We start from the raw sequence: 18,607 nt of genomic DNA, 5'->3' as shown, positions 1-18,607 counted from the left end.
TGAAATAAAAAAAAGAAGTACATAGATGATTAATGTGAAATAAAAATTCAAAAGTAATTGTGTCTGTGTGCAGTAATTGCGGTTCTGTCTTGAATTTCAAGCAAAGACTCAACCACGAGGACCAAGTAGCCTTCAAAGCAAGTCAGGAATAAAGTCATTAAAAAGCATAAGTCAGGAGAAGGCTCCAAAAAAGTATTGAAGTCTCAATACTCAGGAAATGGAAGATGCATTGTACCACCTGAATACTGTCTAGATAGGGCCTTCCCTTCAAAATGAGCAGTCAGGCAAGGAGGACACTGGTGAGGGATGCCACTGTGAAGCCAACGACAACTTTGAAAGAGATACAGCGTTCAATGGCTGAAGTGGGAAAAAATGTACATCAGTCAACAATATCCAGAACTCTTCACAAAACTAGCCTGTATGGCAGGGCTGCAAGAAGAGAACCATTCCTAAAAATAAGACATCTCAAAGCACCTGAGTGATCCTTCAAAAATGTGGCAAAATGTATTGTGCTCAGATGAGACCAAATTGTAATGTTTTGGTCTAAATGCAAAGTGTTATGTTTGGTGCATACCCAACACAGCATATCTCCCCATCCACCCCTGTACAGTCAAGACTTAAAACTGTGGCAAAAATTAATCTTTCAGCAGGACAATGACCAAAGCACAAGGCCACAGTTACACTGGAGTAGCTTCAGAATAAGAAAGTGAATGTCCTTGAGTGGTCCAGTCAAACTCCTGAATTGAATCCTATTGAGAATCCATGGAATGACTTGAAACTGCTGTAATTAAGATATCCCCAAACAACTTGAGAGAGCTTCAGCTAATCTACCCAGAAGAATTTGGCCACAGTTGTACTAAGACAGAGTTAGAGGTTGGTAGAGACTTTCTCTCAATGTGCAAGAAATTCGAATTTGTCGAATTTGTATTAAAAAATCCCATGCCTTCAGCTAGTCTTAGACATTTATTTAATATCCAACTCTGCGATAGTCTGCAAACACTAATTTGTGTTCTTAGAAATTATAGTCAAAAATGTAACAAGTTCGTCATGTTGGTATGGCACTCTGTGTTTAACTTGTGTTCACAGCCTTCACACATTCAAAAAGCCCTTTGTACATCTAAACAAGTGTAGCCTATATTCTACAGCCTTGGAAATGCTCAAGGAAATGTTTCCATCACCTTTATCTTAATAATGACTTGCTATATAATATCTGACATCATGCTGTTTAACAGTAACAATAGCCTACTACCCTGCCCTACAGTATATTATTATACTACACTGTATTATACAACACTGCTCTGATACAGTGACCTACACTACAGTACAGTACGAAACACTACACTGCATTACATGACACTGCAATGCCACACTGCACTATTCTTCAGTATATAACACTAGACTGTAATATAAAACACTCCAAAACCAAAGTATTCCTTCTACAGCTGTACAGTTCATACAGTAGAAATAGCCCCCAAGTCTAATTAAGCAATTTGTACATCATAACCTCATTAATATGCAAACATGAGCCCAATAAAGGAAGGACAGACAATGTGTTGCACAGGACAGTCAAAAAGTGTCACGCAGGAGTAACACATCATAGCTGACCAAAAAGTGGCATATGGGAACAAAAATAAATCATTCGCCACCAAAACGTGTCTTACAGGGGCAACAAAATGTCTCATGCGTGACCAAAAGGTGTCATACATGAGCAACAAACGCCATAGGAGAGCAAAGATATGTCAAATGCTTCGGTGACAGTGTGTGAGAATGCCGCAGCAGTAGGCTATATTGGCATGTAGGTTAGTGCCCATGCTACTGAGTAAGTTAGTACTGTTTTTCAGCCGGGGTGTGTGTGTGTGTGTGCGTGTGTGTGCTGGTTTCAGCTCTGGGAATAGATGCCAGAATACAGTGATCACAGCGGGCGTGAACAGGGCTCAGTCTGTATTCGCTTTCCAGTCTCGACTGTCGTTGTGTAATCGGTGGCAACAGGCCAGCGCTGTGGAAGGAGATGGAGTGGAGGATAAGCATTACTTTATAAGCACGGCACAAAGGTACTGGATTGGACAGTCCTGTCATTATGTTTTAAATTAAAGCTTTTTGCGATCATTCACTTTGTTTGGTTGCAGTCTGATGCCAATGCAAACTGTGCTGGTCATTATGGAGAGTGAAGCAGAGGTTCAGAATTGCGGATGCACCTCACTGCATGTTACTGTGTTTACATCAGGGTGAACCACATTATATTTAACCATAATTTTACCACGGTACACCACACTACACTTTAATGTGATTTTATAATGTTACATCACACTTTCCTATGGTACAGCACACTACACTTCTATAATACGCTACACTGAACTGTGATACACCTTTCTGTAATCTAATTGTATTGTACGCTGATACACCGATCAGCCATAACATTATGACCACTGACAGGTGAAGTGAATAACACTGATAATCTCGTTATCATGGCACCTGTCAGTGGGTGGGATATATTAGGCAGCAAGTGAACATTTTGTCCTCAAAGTTGATGTGCAAGCGTAAGGATCTGAGCGACTTTGACAAGGGCCAAATTGTGATGGCTAGACGACTGGGTCAGAGCATCTCCAAAACTGCAGCTCTTGTGGGGTGTTCCCGGTCTGCAGTGGTCAGTACCTATCAAAAGTGGTCCAAGGAAGGAAAAGTGGTGAACCAGCGACAGTGTCATGGGCGGCCAAGGCTCACTGATGCACGTGGGGAGCGAAGGCTGGCCCGTGTGGTCCGATCCAGCAGACGAGCTACTGTAGCTCAAATTGCTGAAAAAGTTAATGCTGGTTCTGATAGAAAGGTGTCAGAACACACAGTGCAGCGCAGTTTGTTGCGTGTGGGGCTGCATAGCTGCAGACCAGTCAGGGTGCCCATGCTGACCCCTGTCCACTGCCGAAAGCGTCTACAATGTGCACGTGAGCATCAGAACTGGACCACGGAGCAATGGAAGAAGGTGGCCTGGTCTGATGAATCACGAGTTCAAGGTGTTGACTTGGCCTCCAAATTCCCCAGATCTCAATCCAATCGAGCATCTGTGGGATGTGCTGGACAAACAAGTCCGATCCATGGAGGCCCCACCTTGCAACTTACAGGACCTAAAGGATCTGCTGCTAACGTCTTGGTGCCAGATACCACAGCACACCTTCAGAGGTCTAGTGGAGTCCATGCCTCGACGGGTCAGGGCTGTTTTGGTGGCAAAAAGGGGACCTACACAATATTAGGCAGGTGGTCATAATGTTATGGCTGATCTGTGTATACTGTAGACTATTATATGGCATTGTATTGTATTGTGTTGTGCTTTACTACACTAAACAACTACAGTTCTGATTATTCTACTACACACAATCCCAAACCCATCATTTCTCAGGGAATATGTTTGTGAATGTGTATGTCTGTGTGCTTTTATACACATGTATGATTTACTGCACCAGCGGTTAATGAAGAAGTGAACAAAATTCACTTCAGGTCTCCATTTTTCCTAGTTTTTATTTTCTTTCTTCAGACTTTTTAATGCCTGAAAATGACCAAATAAACTAAATTAAAACTAAAATAAGGAGATCAGAATTGTAGGGTTTGGTAATAGCTGTCCTTTCCCATTCGAACGGAAAAGGAGATGAATGACTGAATAGCTTAATTGATAAGGATCAAATCTTTTTTTTTTTTTAAGAAGGTTCCAGGCTTATTCCATTAACGAGGACAGCAATTAATGGAAATTATTTCAATTCAGATGCAAATTACAAAGAGAGAGAGAGAGAGAGCGAGAGAGGGATACAATAAAAAGTGTTAATCTTTGTATTGGAAACTGTCAATTAGCAGTGTGTCACGCGGCTGGTGATATTAGAGGCATTTTTGCTTTTGCGCTGATTCCCTTATTTCCCCTTCTGAAAGAGGAATCTCTACTTTCTCTTGTTGTCCCTCTCCCTACTGTAGCAGTCTGGTTTGTTCCTGATTTTCTTGGTTTCTTTCCCATTTCCTAAAAATAGACAAACTTGTGATCTGTAATCTGAAGTTCCTTATTATGATTTTATTCTTAATTTTCTCCCCCCCTTCTCTCATTAAGCAGCAGAAAAACACAGAACCGGTTTCTGTTGTTAATGCTGCTCAGCACTCCCCAGGCATTTGCCACTGCCCCTGTTAGACTCTACAATAAACAGATTATTTGATTGAGCATTAAATAATTTCAAGATCAAGGATATGGGTACCGGAAATTATTCTGCTCAATTTGTTCGTTATTTTGTCCAATTACGTTTCTCAACCACCTGGTTCCACAAGCTACATTTGGAGACCCCTAAAAGTTGAGAAAGTTAGGGCCCCCCCAGCAGGGTGTGATGGAGCATCCTCATCCTACTATCTCATTGGTCAGTCAATGAACCAATCAGACACTTGGGGACGAGGGTGACTTGTTATAGGCCTTAAAATAGGAAAATGGCATTTAGTTAGCTTTTGCGATCATGTCAAGTTCTGGTGAAGCATAGAGCCCTTCTGGGTGTGGATAAGTCCTTGAACCTTTTTAATTCTATTTAATGCAAGCAAGCAGTAAGGAGGCCCAACACTGGAAAGTGATGTGGTGAAGCTACAAGGGGCCAAAGAGGCCAGTTCTGGATCCATTGCAATGTAGATGATGCCCTGACAAAGCCACAAGGCCTCTATGGATGAATCAGAGAAAGAACAGCTCTGAGAATACGCTCAGAAAATATTTAAAACCAAAACCTAAAGAAAAAGTAATTTTAGAAAACTAGGCAAAGTGTAAAGTGGTTCATCAGTTCATCATCACTAGGTCGTGGGTCTCAGTACTGAGTCCCTGATCTCTGATACACGAACACCTCCCCACGCAGCGACGTGGGACCGGCTTCGTCAATGCTTTACATCTGTTCGGGGTCTACAGTCATACTTATTCATGTTGTGGTGGCTTTCTTCTTTTTTTTGTACAGTCTCAAATCGTGACTGTGGTATGCATTTCACTTGTGCTAATTGGCTGATCAAATGTTGTTGGTTTTGTGTGGCGGTGCTCTGGAAATGCATACAAAGTAGCGGCTGGTAAATACATACTTGCGTGCAGCTATTCCAGAGGAAAGGCACATATGAGTGCATGTCTGAAACGGTGTATCTGTCAGGGAGAGGTAGCAGGTGTATCCAATGACACAGTTATGACAGGTGGATACTGGACTGTCCTTGTGTTTGATCTGCTATTAAAGTTTATGAATGGCGGTGGGTATGGATGGAGGGATGGAGGGATGGTGGGATGGTGGGATGTGATCGCCGTGCTGTTTGAGAGATCTGCCCTCATTCTGGGCGAAAGGACAAGAAAGTGAGCGCCCACTGAAGGAGGTCCGACCCTCTTTCGTCGTGTGTCCCCCTGCCCTGCGCCCGGCAAACCGAAAGGAGCACGATGTGCCACCGAGACAGAGGAGAGACGGGGAAGAGAGAAGGAGGAGGGATCTGTTGACCGGATAGCGTGGTGACATCAGCTTCAAAAAATGTGTGTGTGTGTACGTGTGTCTCTGTGTAGTCAGACGGCGCTGTGAGAGAAAGAAAGAGAGAGAGTGAGAGAGAGAAAAGGCGTTTCCAGAGAAAAAGCCGGCTACACCACAGTGGACGCTGGTCGAGGTTGGAGTCGCAGTCGATACCCTGTGCAGCTTGAGCGGTAGGTTGTGCAGCAGCCAGCAGCGACTCTGAACAAAATAAAGGATTTCCAGTCTGGCCTTTGCACAAGACGAGACAACAACCCACTTCTGAGGCTTTTCACCCCCCAGAAAAGAGAGCAGCATCTTTCTGTGAGCGACTGACACGGCACATTCCCTCGCCCGGAGTAAGTACAATAACGTTTTGATCTGTGATCTCATTTCCGATACTCCTATACACAGTGGTCGGTCTGGTTGAATACTGTTTGCAACTATCACACCGCGATGTATGTCGCTTTTTTAATGGTGATGCGGTCTGTTCAAGTAAGCCATCACAGTGCATAGAGTTCACAAGATTGGGGGGTAGATGGTTGAAATGGCATCGCACGTCCTCCTAAATCCCGCAATACTCATAGTTATTGCAATACTTCTCTCTGCTTTAATGGACAGTCTCATTGTGGACCACAGTTTCCGACTGAAGTGTGCCCTTCAATTTCAAGTACAAGTATCCCCCGAAATATTCGCCTGCGTTGTATTTATCTCACAGTGACACACACTTAGTGCTTAGACGGAATAATAGACATTATATGTTTTTTGAATAAGCTGTACTTACCATTCGAGTCGGCGTCTCCCGTGCACTTCTCGAAATGTCTATGTTTCATGCTTAGTTTATGTGTCCCTCCGTTTGAAAGCAGCCCAAGCAGATACATAACAAGGATTTGCTCTGGAATACAGTAGAGCAACATCTGGAAGATTCCACAGATGCGGAGTCGAGGGGGACGTGCGGACTCGGACCCATTTCGCTGCCTCCGCGCTCTTCAATGGCACCTTGATGCTATGGACCAGACTGTTTTTTCTTTCTTTTATTTTTACCAGGTCTTTAAAAGGGTGGTAAACCTAAATACCAGTAATCAGACATGAAATCAACCCATGTTGCACTGTTCTCCACTTGTCCATTGACTTCATGTATTAGTGCTCCGGCATAATTGCGATATTTGATCGGGAGACTGATCAAGCATATGCATATGTTTGCAGGCTGAGATTTGGGATAATTATGGTTGTGTACCTAATCTGTAGTATCTGTGTTCATGTATTATACATCTTCTTATAACACTTTGTAATCTTTCCTTCATGCAGTGATGTCCAATTCCTTTACAAATGACCGATAACGTACATTTGATTGTAATATAAATATGATTACTACTAATAATACGTAGTTTGCATTGAAGTTACCGTTGAACGCTTGATGTCCATCCATTCCAACGGGTACGGCTGTTTTGGGCTTCATTTCAACATGGGAGGCAAATGCTTTCAATTTGAACATCGAGTCACATTAGGATGTGGTGGCTTCTAATCCGTTTCATCTTCAAACTCACCCACCTGTATTATACATTTATTTTTGTGTTTAAAGTGTTTAAACGGCGAGATATATGATTCACAGAACTATACAAAGACACAACCTGCCAGTGTGTTGAGTGTCACATGATTAATGAACTCTCATGTCAGCAACTCCATTAACTGTAATAAAAAGAGCATCCATTATGTATTGCGTATTGAAGAGAGCGAGGAAATGTGACTTCATTACCTCTTTTTTTTATTGCAACAACTGTCAGTGATAACAAGCCATTTCAATAAATGTGTTTCTAAATGCAATCACACTTTTCCACAGTCAGCCACAAACAATATGAGCTGCTCTGCCCGCAATGGGTATGTCTGCGGGCCAGAGGATGAGAGTGCAAAGGAGGACACTTATTTTGATGCCCTCCTCTGTTCTTTATCTGAACATTAAGAGGAAATGATGCCTAATAAAAGCCTAGCTCCTCTCCTTAACTCCTAGAGACGTTTCGGAGAGATCCATTTGTGCAGCATTAAAATAATCCACTAGCTGCCATTGAATATAATCATAGTTGAATGCAATTACTCCATAGACCTTCCAGAAATAACACATACATACATTGGTAGATAGATACAAACCAAACATGAAAAACAAACACATTATATTGAGGGGGGATTCATGATTAATGGGAGTAAAAAGAGCTAAATTCACGCAGGGGAAGAACAGGCTTGTTGCCACTCCCTTTTTTTGCCCATTGGTAAAAAATAATAACAAAATCCTACATTGTAACAGTTCCCCCTCACCCTCCTCCCCTCACTTCCTCTAACTTGCAGCTGAAGTCTTGACAACCGCTTGTGCTGGAAGAGTCCAGGGAAGTAACAGGCAATCCCAGAGGGCAGTCAGAGTAACAAAATGTCAAAAGCAATACATGAAGGAGCAAAATCTCGAACTCCCTGAAACTCCCGGCCCTTTAATGCCTTCTCTTAATCCCTGGGCCTAAACGAGTCAATCTGTTCTGGAGCAGGGCACATTATTCCAACGCCTCTAATCCGTTGGCCATAATTTGATTACTGCCCCAGAAAAAACAATAAAACAAAAAATCTACAAAACAAAACACTAAAATAACAGTTTTTTGTCCAAAACTTGAAGGAGCACTGGTGGTTTGTGACAGGTTGGGTAACTATGTAGATAGAGATTAACAGATAAAGGACATCTAGATGAAAAGGTGGGGAAAATACTCTTTCTTAGTGATGGACAATACATTCAACTTTTTATGTTCATGTTAAGATTATGAAATGCAAAATAACAAATCTATACTATTAATGTCTAATTATGTCATCATAGATTGGGAAGAAATAAAACCCATGTTTTAGAAAAGACCTACAATTATTCTAGTTTCAATTATTATATAAAGAGGGAAATCAATGCATCTATGAATCCCTGCTGTGCTCCAGTGTCAGCCGGCAGGGAAGAGGTTAAATGTGAAGATTTGATTCTTCTGCTCTGTGTTTAGTATGCTTAGACGTGCCAGTAACATTTAGTGTTTAATCTACTTTCTTTCCCCTAAATAAAATGTCTTGCTGCCGTAATTTGATTTGATACAAGTTGATTCAATTTGCTTTCATGTCGGGACGTGATTGATTTTTAAAGCGACTCCAACACAGGCTTCTTGTATACCGTTATATGAACAAAAAGAAAGCATGGAGTTTATTTAATTTCCCTCGCTGCCCCCCCCAAAAGTTTTTTTCCTCAAGGAGTTTGTCAGCATACGGCTATGTTTTTAAGAGGGGAAAACATGAGTTATGAGACCAAACTACTGTTTTACTAGTGCACAGCAATTGTTGTATGACTACACCACCACCCCACCCCCCATCAGTGTTTTCTCTTCCTCTATTTTGTCTTTTTCTTGGAGACTGACGTAATCCACTCCAGAACATTTTCCAAATTTAAAATAATACTATTAGTGGCTGAGATGGATAGCATGCTCTTGTGCTGTTTTTTCCAGTCTAATTTGGTAATAGGCTTCTAATAATTTATCATTATTTTAAGTCTGGCCTTGAAATTCAGGTTTTGTCAGAGGCTGTAAACATTGCAAATGTCCAGGTGAAAGGCTACACCCCACCCTCTTTATTTTAAACCTAGAGTCCTGATTCATAATGTGATTGCTGGTTGGGCACGTTGTGTAGAAAACGAAACTTGCGGTGTTAGCAATGTCTGCTTGTAAGCGATGAACACATGTTAGCCTTGGTAATGACCGGAAGTGATGTGGGAGAGATTTGTGTCAGGCAAGACTTCATATCGGGGTCCATGATGGAATGGCTCACTTTCAAGTATATTCTATTTTTCTAAGTGGACAGAATTTATTATTTTTTCAATTCTGTGACAGGAGGCTGTTGACAGAGCCATGCCTTAAACCATGCGCATTTTTCTCCATCTGTTGTTAATTGTTTTTCAGACCACAAGTATTTATTGTGGTGCCGTGCTTTAGATTTTTTCTGGGCTTGTTATGATCCATGGTTTATGTGTGTGAAGGGGCACCGTTAACAATCATCGGCCATTGTTTGACACCAGGATAAACACAGGTGATGGCCCTTTTCCTCACGAACACACTGGCCCGGCTTCTGACAGGCTTTTTAGCGAGAAGTGGGTTGACCAGACTCAAGAGCATCTCTCCTCAGGAGGTGGGTCAGTTGGCCAGCACTGACCTGCGTAGAGCGAGGCGAGGGGCACTGTGCCCTCATTGCCCGCAGATCTAACCTGCTTATTGAAATTGAAGAGTCAGAGCATGTACCCAACCACCTTGACACCTCATAAGTAGTGCAGGGTCGACCCAGGCAGAGGATGCTTGCGTTGAGGGGGCGTATGAGACCCAAAGACCTGAAGCGTCTCATACCTAAGTTACAGGGTGATTGATTCCATTGTCCAGTCGCTGTTTCAACCTTCTGCACTTAAAACCTGATTAACGGAGGTGCATTAATAATGTTCTCAGCCACCACCTCATACCATTGGTGCTGTGTGGCTGCGTTTCACTCCGTGTATTGAGTTGCTGTGTATGACATGACATCCCCAGCCTTCTTTGTGTGGTTCGGTCATCGGGTGCTGGGCGAGTGTCATTGCATCATCTTTCTTGTTTTTTCTTCTTCCATATGGTGATATGCTGCACTTTGCCCACTCTCGCAAATTTATTTATCGTTATTTTACTCCAACAAGGTGCCAAACGCTGCAAGGGCCTTGGGTGCATCATGCTGTTTGGCGGCCAGTAGCTTTATTGATCCAAGAACATCATTAACTCTCTTGGAAGGTGAGACCACATGTGGGATTTAGGCTTCGCTCACTCTCACTCACTCTCACTCACTCTCGCTCTCAGTTAGTGTCAAGGAGGTTCTCCTATCTTCAGTTCCTTCTTTTAAAAGAATGCGACAAATTGTGGATTTTGATTTACTCTTAAACTTGCAGGTCCCTGGCTCTCCAGTGTAAAAGCATAGACATGGACAACTGGGATGGATTGTGTCTAAATAAGGTGTATAGAGTGAATTCATATACTTTGGTTTCAATATGTATACTTGGCAAAAATAAACAACGAAAATAATTGTGAGATGTATATAGATTAACACACTGTGCTGCCCTAGTCTTTGTGTAATATTTACTACTGCTGTTTTGTTATATATCTATGTAGATGTGTGTGTGTGTTTGTGTGTGTGTGTGTATAAGATATATAAGAAAAATTGATTTGCTTACAGTGTTTGAAAGCTGTGCCCTATGTATTGAACTCTGAATGTGGGAGAACACAGACTCCAGCATGAAGAAGTGGTGCTTTTGTGATGCCAAATACTGATTGGCTCTTCAGTTACCTGCCTTTCATCTCCCTGCTTTTGTTCTGCAGGTTGGACCCGGGGGGGAGGTAGAATAGACTTTCCAACTGAGAGTGTCCTTTCAGTTCCTCCTCCTTGCAAAATGTATCGAATTACAGGATTCAGAGTCAATCAAGCCTGTTCTATATCAGAGCTGCAGACATTATCTGGAAAAATCCGATATCCCATTAACTGTTTTTCTACAGTTATACCCACTGGTAACTATACATGTTTTATTTATATTATGCATATATGTGTATGTACATTTAAGTCCATAAATATTTGGACAGTGACACAATTGTCATCATTTTGGCTCTGTACGCCCCACAATGGATTTGAAAGGAAACATTAATGATGTGCTTTATGTGTAGACTTTCATCTTTAATTTGAGGGTATTTACATCCAAATTGGGTGAACGGTGTAGAAATTACTCCCATTTCTATATGTGGTTCCCCCCAATTTTAGGGGCTCAAAAGTATTTGGACAAACTAACATAATCATGAATTAAATTGTGAGTTTCAATACTTGGTTGCAAATCCTTTGCAGTCAATGACTGCCTGAAGTCTGGAACCCATAGACATCACCAGATGCTGTGATTCTTCCCTGGAGATGCTCTGCCAGGCCTTGGGCCGTTTTGCCTTCAGCAAGTGAAATGCATGCTCAATTGGATTCAGGTCAGGTGATTATAGTTTATAGAATTAGAATGTGTGTATGCTTAAATTAGGTACTCACCTCAAACATGTTGACCAACTAGGCCTAATTGATGTATGCATTTTAAAAGAATGAGGAGGGGAAGTATAAACCAACAATGAAACCCAACTGATCTGACATAGCCAGGAAATTGTGGTACAGCAGGTTCCTGTGCTGCAATATTAAAAGATTCCAGCATTCAGAATAGACTTTCAGAGAATAGAGGGGCCATGATAGAGATGAGGTGGTATTAGCATTTAGGTTTTGGCAGCTCACACGTGCACGAGAACTGGACTTCCTACTTTTTTTTTTCAGCTTCCATTGTTGTTGTCTGATGTTTTTATTTCTTCATTGTACATTCATCAAAACAAAGAAATGCTCTCTTTTGATCACTTCCAAGGCTATTTTGAGGACATGGGAGTACCGCCGTTGCAAGATAATCTTGCCTCTGGCGTTCTGACAGCTTTTGCAAATGGCTTAACTTGCAGCTGGAGCTGCGAAAGCTCGACGTTTGTCATCCTTCATAATTTCCGTCTTCTGGCAGAAGCTGCGCTCCCAATGAATCCGTCCACGGTGTGTATGTGTATAAATACGCATTCACAACGAGGCGCGTCACATTTTGCAATTCTGTATAGCACAAAAGCAGGAAATTAACCCTTTCTAAATACTATTTCTGTATGTGCATGCATCTCGCTTTTTGAAGTGTATTTAGACTTTTGCAGTTGCAAGCCATGTTTTGTATGGTAATTCTGATCAAAGAGTTGGAGATCAAACGGCATATCAGGATTCTGGGATGCACGGGGAGAGAGCGAGAGCATGCACTGGGAGCCCTGCGGGTAGCATGATCCTTTGCTTCCCGCCTCTCGAGTTTGTGCCAGGGAACCAATCCAGACCCCTGCTGAATGTCCCTTTGATCCACTTCAGGTAACACAGGCAACGCTCCACACATCTGTCTATACTAGCTCAGGGGAATCTTGCAATATCCAGCACCACTGTAAAGCCCCACATGGATCTGGCTCCCTTTGCTTTCCTGCGTGTTTCATGTTGATAGTATTTGCTCTTGAGTGCCGACTGTTGTTGGGTGGCAGAGATTTCTGACTGGCATGCAAACCTTGCGGCAGATTGCTGATGCCTTTGAGGGGGTGGTCGATGTACAGACTGCCCCTTAAGTATCAGTGAATAGGGTTGCGCAGTTGGGTATCTGATTGTTATTGGCGTGTTCATTGTTTTTTGTTTTTGTTTTTATCTGTAAAGATCACGACAGATGTTGCACGCTCGCCCACATCTTTTCATTTTTGGATCATGATCTAATGAAAGGTGTTTAAGGGGGGTGTTATTGTGTGATGTACAGCAAAGTTTGCAATATGAGGCTGATCTGCTGAAGCGTCATACATCTGATGTTAACCAGTTTCAGACTAAGAGTTTCAATTCCCTTACAATATTTTTGTAATAAATACTTGCTTTGTGAGACATAGTTGACTCAGCTTGTGCCATGTGGAAACTATAGGATCTGCACTGTCATGTAGCTGACTCAATTTGCCAAATCTCTCCAAGGTTCATCTAGTAATCTAGTAATAAGTGATTGGTTCACCAAGCTTCAAATGCCTGTGGCAGCTTGTGTTGGGCTAATTAATACCTAATTAATACCTGTATTACCTGAAGAGTTGAAGCTTTTGTGGGCTTGGCAATCTAGGATTAAAAAATATAAATCGCAACAACGACAGAATAGCAGCACTCTGATTATCATCACAAGACCCTGTTGATTAGTTTTATATTATTTTTTATTTCCTCTTTCAGCGTAACTGGGTGATCCACACAAAAAAAGAATGGGAGTGGACAGCCAAGGAAGTGTGCCAGGGAAGCTGATGGGTGTGGTGCATGTATGTCCATGTTATGCATGAGCCGTGCAAGATGGTCAGGGTTGATTGGCCTCCAAAAGTGCAGCGCAAGAGCTGTTATGTCTGTTCCCGGTAGTCCGCAAAACTTGCAAAGGAATTAAAAATGCTTCTGGTAATGTCAGCTTGTCTGCATTTTCCCCCAAATCTGCTTTCTGTTAAAGTGTGATAACAAGAGATACTGAAATCATTCACTTCCTCTCTTTCTCATTCACTCCGTTTGTTGTCTCTAGGGAGGGCCTGTGGTTGGAAAGAGGAATCCAAAGATGTTGAAAGTGGATGCAGTGACTCAGAAAAATCTGACCATGTCTAGTGGTTTCGAACAGGGGGCCTGAGAATGAAGGTTCAGATTCCTCTGCTATTCATAGGGGGGAGGTGGGGGTGAGGGGGTAGTTGGTGTCTCTATGATGTGGACACCAGAAGGATTTTGGTGTGGCTACAACTGACCCACTAAGTGAGGCCCCATTACAGTTAGCAGAGGCCTTGGGTCAGCCTTGTCTTTAATCTCCATTTCTCTGAAATCTAGAAGACAATAGCAACACTATGAGGTCAATATGTTTGGCTTGAGAGTAGGTGCACATATGGAGTGAGAGAGGAACAGATGGAAAATTGCTCTGAGTTAAAGGGGATAGAGTGTGTGTGCTGTTCTTTAAGTCTTTCTGTTAGTGTTATTACATTTGAAGAGCTCCGATGTATGAACTTGTGCAGTCATCCAAGAGCACTAGAAAAAGAGCAGCATCAAGCTCTCTAATAGGGAGTTGTTTTTCTTACTTGTTGGTGTTTGTGAATGGCGCTTGCTTGCCGGTGTGTGGTCTCAACATTGAGGTCTGTTAGTTTATAGTCTTCCGGTGGCTGGATAGCATTGGCAGTCATGAGAATACGTTTTGAAAAGGCTTCTCAAATGAGTCAAGAAGGGGACGGTTGCAGGAATGTTTTCCTGGTATACTTCCCTCTCTTCCAGCTCTGTCCAGGAACGTCTGAGGGGTAGATAGTGAAATCAATCTGACGATGTGCAGGATTTGCAACTCGCTGATTTTGCAGGGAGTAGTACTGGACCCTCACTGCATAATGTGCTTTACTCAATAATAAATTATGAATTTCCAAACTTGTTATAATAATTCTTGTTAAGTGTACCGCTTTCCCAGACACTGTCAACATATGTGTGAGCACAGCTTTGCCAGAATCAATGAATTTGACTTGAATGAAACTCTTTAGAACCTAATTATTGTAATTTAATTTGGGGGGGGGCGGATCACATTGACTTGACTCGCATGTCTCAAGTTAACAGATTGTGTTGTTGTTTAGATTCCATATGACCCCATTTATTCCTCAGTTTTAATTTTCCCAGTATTGCGGACTTCCTGTCTGCTTCCTCACTCTCACAATACCACTCTTTATCCATTCGGAATAAAAACGTTTTTGTTACTGCGGAAGGCAACAAGTGTCGGGAAATGTTAGTGGACCAAGATTAACGTGGTTAAACTCAAACCCCTCTGCTGCCTTTGACACAGAAGGTTGCCTTTCACCACAGAGTCCTACTGTGTGTCTCCAGTGCGCCCAGCTTGCCTCTCTCCCTGTCCACACAGAACCCTGCCAGCGCTCCCTTCTGACTCACCGAGTTTGACATTGCATCTCCTCCGAATTCGTCCCTGCCTGACGTTGCGATCGATACGTTTTGTTAGCAGCCGTTTCTCCCGACAGGACCTGAGAATGTGGTGACCTTTCCACGAGAGCAGAGAGAGGCAAGGGAGGGAGAGATGGGGGGGGGGATTAATGGAGCAAGAATGTGTTCAGAATACACTGTGACCGGATCCCGATTGATCTCCCTTAGCCTTTCTCATTGGCAACTACACACAGCCACTTAAGTACCACTAGTCTGACTCAATTCAGAGAGTACTGACGACAGTAATTAGAGGAAAAATCTCTTGTGGCATCTTCAAGTGTGTCATTTCTTTTATTGAGTCCAGTCGTCCCCCCCCACCCCCCCCCCCACTTTCTTTGAATCATCTTCTCTGTACTTCATCCAGCTAAGGTTTCCAATTTCCAATTGTTGGGATTTAGTTGTTCGATTCAGCTAGCACCTTAACCTAAACAAATAAATAAAAATCATCCAGCTCTTAACATTACAATTTCTGATCTGAGGTCAATATCCGTGGGAGTGGGTGAGGAGGGAGCGGGGGGTGGTTCTGAATTGTACACCACCAGCCTACAAACCTTAACATAAGTTATTGATGTAGTGACCTTGGAAACTAATACAAACCATAGCACTCGCCCCCGATCAACCCACATGTGATGGAGAAAGGTGAAGCCAACCCAGCCGTGTGACCCCTGACCTCACCACATGGGCAAAATCCTCTGGATGTGGTTAGGCCTGATTTATTATAATCCCAACCCCCCCAGATGTTGTCATAGTGAGGACTTTAAAGGGGATAATTTGTACGATGAAATCTTGACATATTAAAAATGGGTTTTCTGATCGTAGTGGTAACTGGATTTTTCTATAGTTCCTCTGTGTGAAACACAAGACTGAGCTATCCGTAACCTCCTGTGTTTGTGTCTGCTTCTCCTTTGTGTTGTCCTGTCCTCATTACCCTTATGTCAAGGATGTGATATGGGAGGCTTCGGTGTGTGCTGTAGAATGATGTCTTGACTTCAGATTATAGACCACAGGGTCGGATCCGGGGTTGTGCCACTTGCCTGGTGTGCTTTGGTGTCCCAGATTATTAGTGACTTCTGTCAACTATAGCTGGCTGGGGGAGGAAGTTTTTTCCCCAAAATTATAACATGCCGCAGTGACCCCTGTTTGCGGATTTCACTATTACCAAAAGGTGTCATGTCCCTTTTAGTGGACACATTTGAAGTCACGCTGATTCTATCCCAGGAACTGCATGACGGGAAGCAGCAATGTGCCTGGGGGGTGAAGAGTCTCGGAGGAGGGGAGCGTGGGCTCTTGAGCCTCCTGGTTAGCGTCTGAATCGTGCATTTGCAAAGTTGGGTAAGAAAAATCGGATTCGGAGTCTGAAAAGAGTCTTGGCACATCCCTGTTGGGCTTGCAATGCATCCACACTTGTCTAACTTGATATGCCGTCCTCGCCCCCCGCAGTCCCAGGCTTGATGGACAACACGGTCCAATTCTGCCCGGCTCTAGACGATTCATGGAAAGAGGCCAGAGTGTGTCCGTCCGGGTAAATTATGTATAACTCGCTCTTCTGACTGTCCGGCAACCCGACAGGCAATTTTCCGTAATTCAATTTTCTTCTGGCATTGTTGGTTATTAAATTTGTCGCAGTATTTATTTTTGTATTCTGATAGAATTCAGTCTGTTCTATGAAGGTCGGCTAACTAAATGGCAGTGTTTTGTAGCCAGTGCACATCAGAACAGACCGTCCTGGGCTTTACCGCAGCTGTAATTGCGAAACTAAGAGCATCCACATATTAGTGTCTCGGCCATTATCCCGTGATTCATCCGTGTATGGTTTGCCCGTTGACTCTGAAGGACCAACATGCCGAGGGTCCGCTTCAGATCAGTTCTGGTACAGAGCTACAGAACAACTTCAAAACTTCGGACACATTTCCATACAGGGTAGAGCAGCATGAAGCAACTTGGATTTTTCCCTCCATTTTTATTATTTGTATTATTGTCAACCAGAGTTGATTGACAAAGATGGTTGTATAGCTTATGTTTTGTAATTAACTCCCTCTATAGCAGTGATCTAGTTATTCCAGTTTTGTAAATGTTTAAAGACCGTAATATAATATAATATATATATATATATATATATATAAAATCTCATGCAGTTTTTCTTTTGATCAGGAACACTTTTTTTGCTTTGATGTATTTTTGGTGGGGAGGAGGGACACCATTCTTGTATTGCTAGGTGAATCCATATTTCATCTCTTATGTAACCCTATTCAGACTCGTTATTCTGCTCTTCTATCATCACTGTCATTGCTAATTTATCCGTCTCACAGAAAAGTCGATCCGCATAGTTCTGTGCAGCTCAGATACCAGCCTCTCCAGTCAGTACAGCTGAAAATGTAAAGGTCTGTGTTGTTGGAGCAACTGGACTGCCTGTGTGCATTGTTCGCTCATTCTTAGCTGGATGAGTCTTTTAATTAGAATCTCGTCACCACTTCCTCCCTAGGGTGATTTTTTTTCATCTCTAATTCAGATGCTTTCATCTCCCTGTAGACTTATAGAAAATCTAGAAAGACCTTCTTATTTTTAATTAAGGGTTGCATGATACAAATTGTCTATGTGTGTGTCTCTCCTATCTTTGCAAATTACAGGGTGCTTCATACCTGTACCCATAAAGGACATGCAGCGCAGATTATTTTTGTGCTCCTTAGACTCTAACGTGATCTTGAAGAATTCAGACATTCTTGTCTTCTTGTCATCAGTCGAGCAACAAACACGGCACTCGCAACATGCCAAAAGAGTGCTACTAACATGAAGACAGTATTTGCAAACCCAAAGGCATGCATTCAGTTAGCAAGTAAAGAAGACTTTTCAGTTATCAAGCAAAGAAGACATTGGGGGCATTATAGTGTAACTCTGACATATATTCTCAAAAGGAAAAATGATAGACAAAGCTCCCAAAAATGCCTTCAAAGTATGACCGTATTGGGGTTTTCTTTCTCCTCCGAAGCAAAAGGTATACGGGCATCGACAGAGGGGATTCAGGGACCTAGCTTGATATGGGTTCAGAGGCTGGTGGTGGCTAATGGAAATGCAAACTAATGTGAGACCAGCTTTGTCATTGCTGGATTTCTAGTTCTTGTTCTTGCTGATTTTACAGTCCGGGCAACAGAAGGGAAGGAGGCGTAAAGATCGCAGAGTGCTCTGAGGAGATGGCAGTTTGTCTGTCTGTGTGTGTGTATGGGGGAAAAATATCTATATGAAAAGGGAGCTGGCCTGGTTTGTTTTGTCAGGCAGTCAAGTCTCTTAGGCTCTCAGGTTGAGCCTCTCAGATGGTCGCATAGGACTGTATAAGTTTGTTCTTTAATATTATCTGCACTTTGTGACCTGGTCTTGTCGTCAACCTGCTTCAGCACTAACGGTTATGCTTAGCCCTTGAGATGCAGATGTTAAAATCCAGACATGCTCAGGCTGAACTGAAACTGACCTCTTTAAGGGAAAGGGGGGGGTTGCAGGTATTCTGGTTATTCAATTGCCATGGAGGTTCTGGC

At 42.6% G+C, this 18,607-nt stretch overlaps 1 protein-coding gene across 1 annotated transcript in view; it reads left to right on the top strand.

The window, feature by feature from the left end:
• Window positions 1–5,502: 5,502 nt before the first annotated feature.
• Window positions 5,503–18,607, top strand: part of pea15 (proliferation and apoptosis adaptor protein 15) — a 40,924-nt gene continuing 27,819 nt past the window's right edge. Inside the window, exon 1 of the mRNA XM_066723064.1 lies at window positions 5,503–5,833. The gene's annotated coding sequence lies outside the window, so the exon portion shown is untranslated. The remainder of the gene's footprint in view (window positions 5,834–18,607) is intronic.

Source organism: Amia ocellicauda, chromosome 14, assembly GCF_036373705.1.
Source record: "Amia ocellicauda isolate fAmiCal2 chromosome 14, fAmiCal2.hap1, whole genome shotgun sequence".
Taxonomy (NCBI): Eukaryota; Metazoa; Chordata; class Actinopteri; order Amiiformes; family Amiidae; genus Amia; species Amia ocellicauda.
Note: the sequence above shows the minus strand (reverse complement) of the source record. Positions and strands in the feature narration are given on the sequence as shown.